The sequence below is a fragment of the Lemur catta genome, chromosome 1 (assembly GCF_020740605.2).
Source record: "Lemur catta isolate mLemCat1 chromosome 1, mLemCat1.pri, whole genome shotgun sequence".
In the NCBI taxonomy this organism is placed as follows: domain Eukaryota; kingdom Metazoa; phylum Chordata; class Mammalia; order Primates; family Lemuridae; genus Lemur; species Lemur catta.
The window spans coordinates 283,037,546-283,050,964 of record NC_059128.1 but is presented as its reverse complement, the minus strand read 5'-3'; positions in this window follow the sequence as shown (position 1 = coordinate 283,050,964).

Genomic DNA, 13,419 nt, shown 5'->3' with positions numbered 1-13,419 from the left:
TTTGAGCTCAGGAGTTCAAGACCAGCCTGAGCAAGAGTGAGGCCCTGTCTCTACTAAAAATAGAAAGAAATTAGCTGGACAACTAAAAATATATAGAAAAAAGTAGCCGGGCATGGTGGCACCTGCCTGTAGTCCCAGCTACTTGGGAGGCTGAGGCAGCGGGATCACTTGAGCCCAGGAGTCTGAGGTTGCTGTGAGCTAGGCTGACAACAGAGCACTCTAGCCTGGTCAACAGAGGGAAACTCTGTCTCAAAAACAAGAAAAAAAAAAAAACAGACGAGGTTCTGGGCTTAGACAGGAGCACCCCTGCCTGGGGGGGCAGTGCAGGCAGGCAGAGTAGACCTCCGCACCATCCATTCACCCACGAACCTGCAGGACTAGATGCCCCTCCCGGCTGGCCACACACCCCTGTGGTCCCCAGAACACACATGTAACAGAGAGGTGTGACTTGGTAAGTGGTCATTGGCCATTGTGCTTTGCCACATATTAATTTATCAGAATATGGATCAGTTGTTTTGCCTGTGGCAACAACGGACAGGCCCAGTGTGTCTGAAAGAGAGCAGAGCCGGGTCCAGGTCCTTGGGGCAGAGCGTGGCTCCCAGGAGCTGCTCTCGGGATGGGGAAGAGCCGGGATGCGGAAGGCGGGGAGGAAAGCCCAGCAAACTGGCCTCGTGGCCGCTGTATTGGGTTCACCCTCCACATTGGAGCCGCTCCACGGATTTCTGTGCATGTCAGAAATGACAAGGCCATTCCGAAGCATTTTTGCCCAGGTCTCCTTGAAAGCAGTGGTAGCTCATGGATTGCAGAGCCAAACTGTGAAAAGACCCAAGACTTCCTGTGCAGTCATCTTGATCAAGAAAACTTGACTGCGTGTTTCTAGCCCGCTGTGGTCTCAGCCTTCTCTAACTGAGTTTTATTGGGAAATGTTTGACATCTCACAGTCTTCTCACAGAAGGTCTTGGATAATACTAATGGCCAGCAGTTAGCCACATGTCCCCAGTGCCTGGCACCGTGCGCTGCACGTTTCACATGTCCACGTGTTTCGTTTGCACAACATCCCACGAGACAGGGACTGTCGTCATGTTCCCATCCTGTCCATGAGGAGACAGGGGCGTGAAAAGCTAAGCACTTTCCCCAGACCACTCGTCGGCCGTGGTGGAGCCGGGACGCGGAGGGCGCGTTGTGCCGGCAGCAGCAAAGGCGGCTGGGGAGCGACACGCCGGCGTTGGAGTTTAACGGGGCTTTGCGCCACCAGTTTGAACACATCTGGGACATGTTAGTAACTCGGAGTCCTGATTAGCTTCTCCTTCCTTTAAGGAAATATTTAGTCTCCGTGGGGACATTTGCTGCTTGAGCCGCAGGGTGACGGGGTGGAGCTGTTGGCATCTTTTCCTGTTTTCCCTGGACACAGCCTGGCGCCTTCCTCCCTCTCGACAGCCGGGCCAGGGTGAGGCCAGGCAGGAAGCTGTGGCCAGAGCTCTCCTAACCTGCAGCCGCTCTCAGAGACACAGCGGGAAGAGTCAGAGGATGAGCAGGACGCCCACCTGCACCCGGGTGTCCAGGACAGAAGTCCCCCTTTTCTCTCTCTTCACCCCCAACCCCTGCCTTTGATATGGATTTAATAATCGCAAAAGAGTTATAGAAGTCCTAATAATATTATACAACATTTGGAAAAAAGAGTGTTAAAAATTGGTCAATGATGTCAATACTATAGTTGGCCAGGAAAACTGCAAACACTTGCCTGTCTCCCCTAATAGAAGGGCTTCCCGCCCGCATCTGAGGACACCTGCCAACGTCTGCGTCCTCCACTTCTCTGTACCTGGGGTGGCCCAGGACACACTCAGAAGGCCTGAGGTGGAAGCCCCCAGCCTGTCGCCACCCCTGAGACCAGTGCGGGAGCCCCAGCAGGTGAAGTCCGTGGCACAAGTGCTGTTGTACTGGCCGGCACCAGACATGGCCAAGTGTCTGCTGGAGCACCGTATGCGGGAGCCCTAGCGGGTCGGCGGTCTTGGTGCGCTGAGCCACGGCCTGCCCTGTGCTCCACTCTGGGCGGCTTCTTGTGCTGCTTTTCCAATCCACACGCCTCTTCTCGGGTGTCTACGTGGTCTGAATTTTCCCTGAAATTCATGGACCTGTGGAGGGAAGTCACCCTTTCTTCTGGGCTCCCATAGTAACCGTGTATGTGCATGTGCACATATGTGGTGGCACTTAGGTGGCAAGGCACTCATCTGTTTCTGAGCCTGTCTCCTTCTAGGCTGAGCTCGTTGAGAATGGGCCGTGTTCTGCTCACCTTGTAGCCCCGTGAATCTAGGTGAGGAGTCTGCGGCTTCATCCCAGACTCACCTCCTGGGGGACAGGGCCATGTTCCCTCTGGCTGGAGCTGAGCCTCGCACGGGCAGTTTAAGTGACTGCAGCTTGGCAGAGTTGGGGGAGGCTGGGAGGGGCGGCTTGGAATTGAGGACTTAGGTTCTGTGTCCCCACCTCTCACTCCCAGTTTTAACTTCCTCGGAGGCCGTGGTCAGGGCTTTGTGGTGTTCAGAGCCTTGTCAGAGCCTTGTCTGCTGTGCCTTGCCCCGTCTCCAACAGGAGGGTGGCCAGGCCGTGCAGGTGTGCGTCGGGGCGGGGGGTGTGCAGAGGCTGGCGGGGCGGGGGCATTTGGCCACTGATGGCTCCCTTCACGGCCAGCCGGAATCTCAGGGCAGCACCGGGTGGGCCTCGGGTGCGCCGGGTGGGAGGAGAACTCCAGGGGCAGGAAGGGGCGGCTCCCTGGCCGGGTGGCTGAAATCTAAGAGATTACGGGCAGCGCACAGCCTGACCTCAGACCCGTGTTTGACTTCAGGGAAGGTGTGAGGAAACGGGGCGTGGGCCCACCAGCCCTGGGGCGTGGCCCGGGGGGAGCCCCCAGAGTTAAACACCCTCCTCTGTGTCTTACTGACTCACAGCCGGGGGAAATGGCAACTCCTCTCTCTCTCTCTCTTTGAGAAGAGCAATATCATTTATTTTTAAGAATACAGTATTTTTCAATTATAAAAGATAGTTATACTCATTATAGACATATTTCCATAAATAGGGAAGCAGAATCCGGGGACAGACATAACTCCTGTCTCAGTGCCCACTGACACCCACTGTGCATTTCCTTTCTCCTCCTTTTTCCTGCTGAGTGGTTTGTAAACTTTTGTATCCTGCTCTGTTCGATTGAGCACTATAGGGTGAACATTTTCCATGGTATCGCAGCTTCTACAGAAATATGCTAGTGAGGGTTCCATAATATTTCATCATCTGGCTAAACGAACACTTGTTCATAATTCAATATTATTGGTAATTTAGGTTGTTAACAATTTTTTCACTGTTAACTAAGATTTCCTTTGATGAACCTCTTCATGCAAAATGATTTTTCTGTGTTTAGGATTCTTTCTTTAGGGCGTCCCCAAAGTAGACTTACCGAGTCAAAGAGTGTGCTGTTCCTAAAACTCCTGACACCAAGCACCAGGTTAATTTCCAAAACCATGACGCTGGCTTCCACTCACGGTGTCTGCAGTGCCCAGTCACCCAAAGGAGGGGCGTGTGACCGCACCGGACCCACTGTGAGGCCATAGTGGGCCAAGACCCCTCCTAGCACCTGAAAGCCACAGGCTCTGGGTTTCCTGTTAGTGACAGTTCAGAGCTGATGTTTAACGGCCCCCAGCAGGTCTGGGTGTTTTCCCTGCCCCGGGCACAGTCTCTCTGGCCGTGTTAGTTTCCTGTTGTGATCAGGTCCCGCACGGAGTGGCTTAGACAACAGGAATCGATTCTGTCGCTGTGGGAGCTCTGGAGGCCTGGAGTCCGACCTCGCGGGGTCGGCAGGGCTGCTGCCCTCTGAGGGAGAAGCTGTTCCAGCCTCTGTCCCGGCCCGGCAGCCTCGAGTGTCCCCTGGCTCGCAGACGGCACCTCCCTGCGTCTTCACATCTCTTCCCTCTGTGGTGTCTCCGCACCCAAATTTCTTGTTTTTATGTGTAAACAGTCACATTGGATTAGGGTGCACCCCAGTGACCTCATCTTAACTCCATCATCTGCAAAGACCCTATTTCCAAATAAGGTCACAGTTACCGGCACTGGGGCTTAGGACGTCACTGTGTTTCGCCGTAGCACCGTGGTACGTCATTCTGCGGACGACTTGAGAGGAGTTCATCACGTGCCTTTGTGGCCCTGCCTTGAGGTCCCCCCTCAAAGGGACCTGCCCTCCACTCTTGCTGAGGGACTCTGGCCCCACATCAACTCTGCGTGACAAAGAGTTGTGTCTGGAGCCACACAACCCTGAAGGAAGCTGGTGGACCCCTTACCAAAGCGTCACCCCTCCCAACTTTGTTTATTTAAATTGACAAGTAAAAATTATACGTATTTGCGGTACACAACATGGTGGTTCAGTACATGCATACGCTGTGAAATGTCTACATAAAGTTATTTAACATATGCGTTACCTCACATAATTATCATTTTTTTTTGTGGTGAGAACACATAAAATCTCCTCTCTTAGCAACATTGTTAGTAACTGTGGTCGCCATGACGTACGCCAGACCTCCTGAACTTACCTCCCCGTCTCACCGAGATTCTGTCTCTTTCGACCGACGTACCCCATCCTGCCACCCAGCCCCCAGTCACCACCATCCCGCTCTCTGCTTCCATGATGTGACGTTCTTATACTCCACATGTAAGTGAAACCATCTGGTATTTTTCCTTCTGTGTCTGGCTTGTTTTACTTCTCATAATGTCCTTGAGGTTCATCCACGTTGTTACAAATGACAGGATTTCCTTCTTATTTTAAGGCTGACTTGCGTATATACCACGGTTTCTTTACCCATTTATCCATCGATGGACGCTTAGGCTGGTTCCATATCATGGCTGCTGTGACTGACGCTGCAATGAACGTGGGCCTGCAGGTATTGCTTCATTTGATAGTGGGTTTTGATAGTGGTTGCATTAATTTACATTCCCACTAACAGCGTATGCAATAATTATTTTTAAGTTTTTAAGCAATCTCCACATTCCTTTTCATAACGACTGTACTGATTCTCACCAACAGTGTGCAGAGGTTTCCTTTTCTCCACAACCTCACCAACGCTTGTTATCTTTTGTCTTTTTGATCAAAGCCGTTCTAACAGGTGTGAGGTGATACTGCATTGGGGTTCTAATTTGCATTTCCCTGATGATTAGTGATGTTGAAAATATCTTCATGTATCTGTTGGCCATCTGTATGTCTTCTTTTGAGAAATGTCTCTTCTCAACCTGTGCCCACTTCTTAATGGAGTTATTTGTTTTCTTGCCATTGAGTTGTTTGAGTTCCTTATATATCTTGGATATTAACCGCTTATCAAATGTGTGGTTTGCAAATACATTCTCCCATTCCCTAGTTCATCTATGTACTCTGTTGATTGTTCCTTTTGCTGTGCGGAAACCTTTTAGTTTAATGTAATCCCTCTGTCTATTTTTGCTTTTGATGCCTGTGCTTTTGGGGTCATATCCCCCCAGAAATCTTTCCCCAGACCAATGTCTTGAAGCTTTTCCCCTGTGTTTTCTTCTAGTAGTTCTATAGTTTCAGATCTTCCATTTAAGTCTTTAATCCATTTTCAGTTGATTTTTGTATATGGTATGAGATAAGGGTCTAGTTTCATTATTCTGCACTTGGAGATCCAGTTTCCCCAGCACCGTTTATTGGAGGGACTGTCCACCGAAGCATGTCTCAATGCCTCAGTGACAAGAGTATCTGCTGGGCATTCCTGCAGTGGTGGAGGAGGGTGCACAGAATAGATCCGTTCCCACACCGACATCTCCCTGGGTCCTCAGAGCTCCCTCCTGTACTGCAGCGCAGGGCTTCCCACACCTAGTCTGAACCACTGGGAGCTTTGTAGAATGCAGATTTGACTTTATGAGGCCTGGGAGGGAGCACGTCCACCGAGATCCCAGGGGCAGGAGGTTACTGCTCTTCGGACTACCTGTGAGTGGTGAGGCCTGCAGGTGTAAGGGGAGCCCCAACATTTCAACTACAGGAACCGTTGGCCACCGTGGGGCCCAGGCTTCAGCTAGCCACCCAGAAGATGGCCACAGCTGTCATGTGCTTGTGCTAACACATTCAGTCCTGAATCCTGAGTGAGTTCAGTGGTGTCAGCCCTTTGAGAGCAAAATTTATTCTCCACGGACCAACATGGTCCTGCTCGACTCCTCTCTCAAGCATCCTCCCAGGCTCCTGCCGATACAGGTCCCACTGCTCTTCTGGGGGTGCAGGTTGTCCTCCCTGAGCAGGCCACCTACCTACGTGTGGGCTGTGTCTCACCCCCTGCTTCTGTCCCCTGCCTCCATCCATCTGAAGGCTGCTGTGCGGAGGAAAGCTGCTCCACCTAGGACAGGGGTGGACAAGGCTCAGGATTCAAATTTTTGGCCTCACATTTCTGCCGAAATATCCCAGTGTCCTGTCTCCAAGTGTCAGTCTTTCCCTGCCAATGCCAAGAGCCTGGTGTAGGAAACTGGCCGTGGTGAACGTCACATCGGTGCCACACACCTGGAAAGTGCCCTGGCCAGACCTGCAGCCCTGTCCACCTGCCACTGTAGGACATCAGGGGCTCACTGGTGTTGCCAAGAAGGCCTTTGTGACGGTCCTATTCTCAGTCCTCGATTTCCTCTTTCCTTTTGGAACGTCAGGTGGGGCTCTCAGAAGCAGCAAGCTGACCCCGAATCTTCATTATCCTGTTGTCACCACGGAAACTAAATGCCTCAGCCACTCTCCCTGGAGCCACCTTGCCTCATGGCCCGCTTCAGTTCACGTCCCCTCCTGTGTGCATTCGAGGAATTTTGGCGGGGCTGTGTGCTGTGCGTGTGTCCCCGTGACCCTGGCCAGGACGGTCTCTGGCTCGTCCAGTCCTCGAGGAGCCAAACCTCAGGTTTCATTGATGAGAGTCTGTTTAACAGGGTCACTGCTGGGAGCCATTTCTGTATCAGTAGAGGCCTTGGGGGAAACAGGCCTGGCTGCTCCTGCACTGGGAAGTTTGAGGAGACTCTTCGGGGCTGGTGACCCCGCAGGTGGGAGGAGCAGGGAGCGGGGTTAGTCACGCCCAGGGATGATGGCTGCGTGAAGGCTGCACACCTGGGCTGTGGCTGACAGAGGGGCGTGGCCAGTCCACGGTGCCACTGCAGGGAGGGATCTGGGAGGTGGAACCCGAGCTCACCTCCTCCCAAGCACCCCTCTCCTGCTGGTGCCGCCCACTGCAGCAGGAACCACGCACCGGCTCCCTTCCTGGGTGTGGCACAGGTGGAGGGGTCAGGGTGGCTCCGGGCCCGGGTTGGAAACTGGAGGCATTTTCTTGCCAGATCTCAGGAAGGTCTGTTGGGTGAGCACAGCCGGCGACACCTGCCACGGCCACGGAAGGCTAGCAGGAGAGAATTCGAGATTAGGAGGTTTTGATGTCCTGTGGTTCAGCCACTGCATTTTTCAGATAAGAAAACCAAAACCCAGAGCTGTGAAAATGCTGCTATAAGGTCCCCTGACTACTTAGTGGAGTGGCAGCACCCTGCCTTTCCTCCCCCATCACACTGGTGTCTGTGAAAACAGGTTATTTATTGGTAAGGTCCCTGAGTGGTCACATCCCACGGGTGATCTGCAGGGGTGACGCTCTGGCACCGAGGAACTGTGGGCAGGTCCAGGCACACCGGCCCCCGCGACGCTCTCACGGCCTTCCCCAAGGACAGAGGGGCTGGGCTTTCGAGAATGATCTAACAACATCCACGGATCATGAATCTCTGCCCCTCAATTTATAGATGCTACCATTTTAACCTATTTCATTTAGATTTTCTTCAACGAAACATGTCACAGACATGCTGGAGGCCCCTGTGCCCTCCCGATGCCCTTCCTCCTTTCTTCTTCCCAGGCAGACCCGTTACCCTGACGCCTGCAAGTCTCCTTCCTGTCTCAGCTTTTATAATTTTATTTCATCTGGGTGCAGTTCTAACAATATGGCACGTCATTTAATGTATTTTGGAAATCTACATGATAAATGATATCACATATTAAAAACCTTTCTTAACTTCCTGTTTCTTAAACATAGTTCCCAATATTTCTCATTGTTAATTTTCATCTTCTGCAAGGTACTTGGTACACACACACACAATACGTGCAACATGTGGCATAATAGTATATGTAAAAGCACAGTATATGTACACGGTTGGCTCTCTGTACCTGTGGGTGCTGCATCCACGTGTTCAACCACCCACAGATCAAAAAAATTCCACAAAGTTTAAACAGCAAAGCTCGAGTTTGCTGCACACTGCGAACTAGGTTGAATCCACACAAATAACAACGATAATAAATAAAGAAAGGAACAGTGTGTGGGCGTCGTGTCAGGCGTTGTAAGCTATGCAGAGGATGTAAAGCTCGCGGGAGGATTGCGCAGGTCCTACGCAAACACTACTTGTGTAAGGGACTTGTGTAATCCCGGAGCTTGGTGTCTGAGGGTGTCCTGAACCCCTGCCCCTGACACCGAGAGACAATCGTATCACACGTTAAGTTCTCTCCTTCCCTTGTTAGCGAACATCTATGAACATCTATGTTGCTGTCTCTTTTCCTCTCTCCCTCCCTCCTTCCTTCCTTGTTTTCTTTTCACCTGTTCCAAACAACGCTAAACAGCGTGTCTTTGTCGTGTTTCCTTCTGCCCCGGCGGGAACGTCTGTCTGGAGTGGGGGCCAGGCCTGGACCCGGGGGAGCTGGTGGGCGGTGAGATCCGCACAGCTTCAGCCGCACCAAACACTGACCACCTGTTCTCCAAATTGTTGCACGTCTGCGTTCCCATTTTTCCAAAGTCTGTCCTTTGATCTGAGACATTTTGGTGAGACTCCACCACAATCATTGGCATCACCCATCCCGGGCCGGCACCCCCAGCCCGGGGGGCAGACTTGGCCCTCCCCACAGAGGACCCCGGGCCTCCTCTGGAGACCCCGCGGGCCCTGGGGAGGGTGAGGAGGGATGCGGCCCCCACTCTGGCCCAGGCTCCCCTCCGAGAGGGGCTGCCAGGACTGACTGTCCCCTAAGAGAAGGAAGGATCTTTCTGAGGCCAGCGTGCCTTTTCCTCAGAGCCTCATCCCTCACTGAAGAAAAGCGATTTCTCCCGTTGCTCGTTCATTCCTTCAGTCATCCCCTAGCTGTGCATCGAACGCTCACTGCAGGCCTGTTCTAGGGCCTGGGCGACCTCGTGCACAAAGTCGACAAAGACCCCGTCCCACGGCCCCCCCGGGGTGCACAATAACAGACAAGCGCGAGTGAGCTGTTTCACACGCTGGAGGGCAGGAAGAGCTCTGAGGAAGGGACACAGAGCAGGGGTGGGTGGCGGCGTTGGAGGTCCTCGTCAAATGCCATCAGGCCAGAGCGGGAGCAGCGACCCCACGGAGAGGGAGGGAGTGAGCCCCGCAGACACGGCGCGCAGTGAGCCACGGCCACTTTGTCAGTTTTCCATATCAGCTCTTGTGTATAATTTCGTTATTAAAAGAATTCCCCTGCAAAAGATAAAAGAAAAGGGGAAAAATAACCAAAATAATAAAAAAAAACCCTGATTTAGATAAATAAGTAAAACTGCTCGCGCGGTCCCTTCGATCAGGACGGAGCACTTGCCGGGTCCTCGGCGTCCGCAGCACCCCGGACGGTCCCTCTAGACAGGCTGTGTCCCCGGGAAGGCCCTCAGGGTGCTTTGCTGACCTGTGAATTTGCTCTCATCGTCAACAGGACAAAACTCATGGAGGAAAGACACCGTTTGTAGGCCACACGCCCTGGGGGACGGGTGGGGACTGTCACTCCCCACCCAGCTCATCCAGACAGAGCTGCCCCCCACCCCGCCCACTTGGATTCTCAAAATAGTTGAAAATGGCCATTGTGCCCATTTTAAGAGGACAAGATCGGCCAGACGGGCCTCATCACCTCCTCTCTTCCCCCGACTGCCCGTGGCAGGGCCCCTGTGAGCCACGGTTGTCACGACTGCTGGTGCCTTTCCCAGGCCAGCCCGCGCTGAGTCACTGCTGCGGGGTGTGCAGTGTTTGCGCTGGCAGGACGGCCTCGCAGATACGGAGGCCCTGGATTAAGGACACTCCCAGGGGATAAGAGAGGGAGTTTCTGAATCTCACCTCCCTCAACCAGGTGACTGCACAACTCGGCATTTTCCCTATCAGCGAACTCGGTTTGGCTTGACCAGGTCTAGGAAACAGCTTTGGACCAGTGGCGATTACTGGGAGTGAGCCCTGCAGGACCTCCTTAGGCAAACGTTATCTGCCGCTCTGCGCAAACACAGCCCGCCGTATAAACGCCAGGGCCCGCGCGGAGACTCACCCCCGCCTCGTGGTCTCCCTTGGAGCAGAGAGGACACTGAGGCCACCATGGAGCACAAGGCCATCTGCGCCCTGGTTGTGGTTTTCTCCCTGGCCCTCAGCGCCCTGGTCCAGGACGCGGCAGGTAAGGCACCCTCCTTCCTGCTGCTGGGGCGCGGCCGGGTCGGCGCCGGCACAGCTTCCAGCCCCTCTTCTGAGCCAGGTGTGTTCGAGGCCCTTCCGAGTATGTCCCATGTTACCGGAATGACAAAAGCAGGTGATGAATAGCACAGGACGGTGGGGCCCACGGAGGCCTTTGACAAACCCTGCAAGGAAGCCGCGTCCCTCGGTTGGTGGCTGTCTTCCGGTGTTGACACTAGGCTATAAGGCTACTCCTAAGTGTCATATTTCAAAGAGGAATTTCTGCTGGGGTATAAGGACAGTGCTTCCAAATGTCCAAGCCAACATCTCCCCCCAGGGAGCAGACCCATCCGAGACCGCACAGATGTGCCCACGTGCCTGTCCCGTTGGTAGGCTCCTGTGCAAAACTCTCCAACACCTTCCTGGGCTCTCTGGGTCCCCTGGGCTTCATGATTTGGGGAGTCAAAGCCACCTCTCCCGTGGGTGGTGCCCATCAACAGCAAATCATCAAATGGCCCTCGGGGCCCAAGTTCCTCAGAGAGGCGAGAGGAGGGCACTGTTGCTGGCTTTGGACTCGTTTGTGTCTCAACTCTTCTGTCTGCGGAGTGGGAACAGCCACCTGCCTCACAGGGTGGTCAGGAACATGCAGTGTGGCATGTCTGTGACAAGCGCTTTGCCAGCTACAAGGTGCTAAGGCACTTACTGTTGTCAGTCACAGTTTTAAGGTAGGGGGAGGAGAAAGTTCCCAGACGGAGGGTTTCCCCAGGGGCTGGGAGCGAGGGCGCTGGGTGATGTCACTCTCCCGCAGCCCCTTCCAGCTGCCTCCTGACCCTGGGGACAGGGTGGGGGGTGGGTTGGGCAGCAGCGGGAGGAAGGTGTCAGGTGACAGCTTGAGAGTCCCCAAGCCCAGGGCGGGGAGTGGGTGGGCCTGGAACCCAAGGGAGGACATGGCACGGTGGGCCCCACTGCTGGCTCCCCATTCAGTCCCCAGCTCCACCCCTGCGCTGAGGCTCAAGGTGGCCATTCCCTGCCCAGCCCTCTGGCCCAAGGCTCGGGGCTTCCTTCTGGGTCCCTCAGGGTTAGAACAGAAATCTAGAAAACTGTGACTACAGTGTAGTCCGTGGATGGAAATTATTTCCACTTAGTTCTTTCATGGGACAGAAAGTGGGTGGGACACACAGAACCTGCAGTGGCCGGACGCTGGGTTGGAAGTCCCTCTGTCCTGGGTGGGACACCGGCAGGAGGGAGTGAGCCACCAGCTCGGCCTCCCTCCCCTGGGGTCCCTGGGGCTTCTCCGACCCCACCCGCCTGGCGTGGGCAACGGTTCTCTTTGCTCCAGGGTGGGAGCCAGAGCTGGGAGGGCCCTCAGAAGCGGCCCTGCCAGGAGGGGGGTCTAGATCTTTCCCACAAAGCCAGGGACTCTCTTCAAAGAAAGCCTGAGGCAGTCCCTGAAACGGAAGCAGACGGGAGAGCAGCCCCTGCGGACTCCCCGCCAGGACGTGCCTGCACCTCCCCTCGTGCACCCCAGGGACAGACGGGGAAGGTGCTTGGGTTCTCCTCTGCGACCTGCCGCGGCCTGTGGACCCCCAGATCCCAACGGGTTTGCCTTCCCAGACCTTAGACTCCGCCTGAGCCCAGCCCCAGAAGCTCTGGCGTCTGGATCGGGCGGCACCTGCGAGTAGCCCGTCTCTGCCGTGCGTCCCCCCTACGGACCCATTTCCTGTGCCCCGTTGCACGCTGTCTAGCGGCCCCCGGCCCTCTGTCCGGCTCTTTCCAGACCCCAGCCATCCTCGCCACCCCCGGACACACCTCGCTCTCCCCTCACGGCCTGTGCACAGGCGGCTCCATCCGCTTGGTTTGCCCGAGCCTCAGCCTCCCCTGGCAAACCTCCTCCTACAGGGAGCCCTCCCTGGTTGTCACTGGCCCCTCCTGGGCACCCTGGGATGACCGAGCTGTGCTGTCCGGTGCATTTTCTTGGCTTTCTCCTCCATTAGACGACGAGCCTCTTAATGACGACTTCTCTCGGTTTCACTCCCAGGGCCCTCACCCAGATGGTGGCTGGGCTTGCCATGCTACGGTTCCCAGCATGCACAAGGGGTGCTCGATAAACATTCATTTACTGAGTAAACAGAATGTAATTGTCATGCATCGAAATTAATGTGTGAATGAATAAGTGACCGGGGTGGGTGCGAAGTCCACACACCCTGGGCACCTTGCACTTTCCCGGGGCTGAGTTGTTTTTGCATCAGGACACGAGGACCGTGTCTCCCTCTCGTGTCCTGAGGGATTATAGTGGCCTCGCGGGCGGTGCTGACTTCCCTGGAGAAGGGAGCTGGACGCAGGGGGTGTGGACAATGACATGGAGGAATCCGGCCACCACTCGGCTTGGCCTCTCGCCCACGTCCTTTCAGGCACGTGTTCGGTGCTGCCCCAGGAACGAGTGAACTGCGGCTTTCCCGGTGTCACGTCCTCCCAGTGTGAGAGTAAGGGCTGCTGCTTCGATGACGCCGTCGCTGGGTACCCGTGGTGCTTCTATCCCAAGACCACCGACAGCCCCCCAGAAGGTATGGCCGGTTCACTGCACCTCGGGGGTGGGAGGTTTAGAACGAGGGAGAACGAGCCACACAGGGCCGGGGCGCTACTACAGCCGTGCTTTCCCCAGCCACGGACCGCGACAGCCAGGCCGGGAGCCTGAAGCAGGCCAGGCTCAGGCCAGGGGACGGCACGACAGGGCTAAGGGCTCTGCAAGGGACCCGGTTTCCCTGGCCTCTCTCCACGGCTCTGACCCACACCTGCAGGGCCACCCTCTCCAGCCGCTCAGGGTAGGAGTGGAAGGAAAGACGATTAAAAACAAAGACAGTTCATGTTTTCTAAAGAATGTCCCTGTTGATACCTTTCAGTAAAAACTCTGTAATTGTTTAAAAGTGAAGGCAATGTTTATTCTCTTAAGACTCTTCAATCTGC